Genomic DNA, 3,228 nt, shown 5'->3' on the forward strand with positions numbered 1-3,228 from the left:
GATGAACATAGTGGAGCACGTGTCTTTTTTATATGTTGGGGCATCTTTTGGGTATATGCCCAAGAGAGGTATAGCTGGATCCTCAGGCAGTTCAATGTCCAATTTTCTGAGGAACCTCCAGACTGATTTCCAGAATGGTTGTACCAGTCTGCAACCCCACCAACAATGGAGGAGTGTTCCTCTTTCTCCACATCCTCTCTAGCATCTGCTGTCACCTGAGTTTTTGATCTTAGCCATTCTCACTGGTGTGAGGTGAAATCTCAGGGTTGTTTTGATTTGCATTTCCCTTATGACTAAAGATGTTGAACATTTCTTTAGGTGTTTCTCAGCCACTTGGCATTCTTCAGCTGTGAACTCTTTGTTTTACTCTGAACCCCATTTTTTAATAGGTTATTTGTCTCCCTGCATTCAAACTTCTTGAGTTCTTTGGATATTTTGGATATAAGCACTCTATCAGCTGTAAGATTGGTAAAGATCTTTTCCCAATCTGTTGGTTGCCGTTTTGTCCTAACAATACTGTCCTTTTCCTTACAGAAGGTTTGCAGTTTTATGAGATCCCACTTATCAATTCTTGATCTTAGAGAATAAGCCATTGGTGTTTTGTTCAGGAAATTTTCTCCAGTGCCCATTTGTTCAAGGTTCTTCCCCACTTTTTCTTCTATTAGTTTAAGTGTATGGGGTTTGATGTGGAGGTCCTTGATCCACTTGGACGTAAGCTTTGTACAGTGCGATAAGAATGGATTAAACTGCAATCTTCTACATGCTGACCTCCAGATGAACCAGCACCATTTGTTGAAAATGCTGTCTTTTTTCCTTTGGATGGTTTTGGTTCTTTTGTCAAAAATCAAGTGACCATAGGGGTGTGGGTTCATTTCTGTGTCTTCAGTTCTACTCCACTGCTCTAGCTACCTGTCTCTGTACCAACACCATAGAGTTTTTTTTTTGTTTTGTTTTTTTGATTTTTTGTTTTTTTTTTAATCACTATTGCTCTGTAATATTGCTTGAGTTCAGGGATAGTGATTCCCCTGAAGTCCTTTTATTGTTGAGGATAGTTTTAGCTATCCTGGGTTTTTTGTTATTCCAGATGAATTTGCAAATTGTTCTGTCTAACTCTTTGAAGAATTGGATTGGTATTTTGATGGGGATTGCATTGAATCTGTACATCGCTTTTGGTAAAATGGCCATTTTTACTATATTAATCCTGCCAATCCATGAGCATGGAAGATCTTTCCATCTTCTGAGATCTTTTTTTAATTTCTTTCTTCAGAGACTTGAAGTTCTAATCATATAGATCTTTCACTTGCTTTGTTAATGTCACACCGAGTTATTTTATATTATTTGGGATTATTATGAAGGGTGTTGTTTTCCTAATTTCTTTCTTAGCCTGTTTCTCTGTTGTGTAAAGGAAGGCTATTGACTTATTTGAGTTAATTTTATACCCAGCCACTTTACTGAAGGTGTTTTTCAGGTTTAGGAGTTATCTGGTGGAACTTTTGGGATCACTTAAGTATACAATCATATCGTAACAGAGCCAGAGAAAATTCAAAAAATCATCAGATCCTACTAAAATGACTATATTCAACAAAACTTGAAAACCTGGAGGAAATGGACAATTTCCTAGACAGATACCAGGTACCTAAGATAAATCAGGAACAAATAAACCATTTAAACAACCCTATAATTCCTAAAATAATAGAAGCAGTCATTAATTAAAAGTCTCCCAACCAAAAAGAGCCCAGGTCCAGATGGGTTCAGTGCAGAATTCTATCAGGCCTTCATAGAAGACCTCATAGCAATACTATCCAAGCTATTCCACAAAATTGAAACAGATGGAGCGCTACCGTATTCCTTCTATGAAGCCACAGTAACTCTTATACCTAAACGACACAAAAACCCAACAAAGAAAGAGAACTTCAGACCAATTTCCACTACGAATATCGATGCAAAGATACTCAATAAAATCTTGCAAACAGAATTCAAGAGCACATCAAAACAATCATCCATCATGATCATGTAGGCTTCATTACAAGGATGCAAGAATGGTTTAATATATGGAAAACCATCAACCTAATCCACTATATAAACAAACTGAAAGATAAAAATCACCTGATCATTCTATTAGATGTTGAGAAAGCATTTGGCAAAATTCAACACCCCTTCATGATAAAAGTCCTGGAAAGAACAGGAATTCAAGGCCCATACTTAAACATAGTAAAAGCCATATACAGCAAGCCAGTTGCTAATATTAAACTAAATGGAGAGAAACTTGAAGCAATTCCACTAAAATCAGGGACTAGACAAGGCTGCCCACTCTCTCCCTACTTATTCAGTATAGTTCTCAAAGTCCTAGCCAGAGCAATCAGACAAGAAAAGGAGGTCAAAGGGATACAGATTGGAAAGGAAGAAGTCAAAATATCACTATTTGCAATTTTTTTCTTATCCTTTCTTTTCTCTACCCTGTGTCTTGCTGCTTAGTCTCTGATTTTTGGTTCTTTCTTCAACTTTCTTTCTCTTTATACCTCTTGACTATTCCTGTGATATGAGACACATATATGGCTGAAATAAAGTTTATCATTTCTATCTGCAATAAAAACTGATTATTTTTCATAAATAGGTTAAGATAGTATATTATAAGAAAATAGTGTATTTTATAAAGTTGTTTAAGCTGGAGAGAAGGAACAAAAGCGAAAAACTCTTGTTTTCTTGTAAATTAGCTAGGTTTGCTACTACAAAATTTGACCACTTATACCTCTAGTTATAGAGGATCCAACAAAATCCTGTTGATCTTTGAGGACACCCATGACACATAATACACAAATATATATAAAGTATATGTATGTAAAATTTAAAATACATTCAGTTTTAAAAATTAAAGAAATAAGTTTATATTAGGAATATTTGCTATAATAAGTACATTTTTCAATATGTAGAAAGATCCACATAAAAATGTAAGAATTGACATAATACTAATGAATTTTCTCCAAATAAATGCAAAACCCTATGTGACTAGCATGCAAAAATATACTTAAATATCAAAAATGATTTTTTTACTGAATCATACAAAATCTTAGATACAATGTGTGTAGAATGTCTTACTAATATATGAAGATACTATGCCATTCCAGTTACTTATACATTCTTTAACACTGAACAACTTTTCATAAAATTGTATGTAAATCTTTTTCATAGATTTCATTAAACTTGTCTTTGTACTTTTATATGCTGACT

The sequence above is a fragment of the Rattus rattus genome, chromosome X (assembly GCF_011064425.1).
Source record: "Rattus rattus isolate New Zealand chromosome X, Rrattus_CSIRO_v1, whole genome shotgun sequence".
Classification (NCBI taxonomy): domain Eukaryota; kingdom Metazoa; phylum Chordata; class Mammalia; order Rodentia; family Muridae; genus Rattus; species Rattus rattus.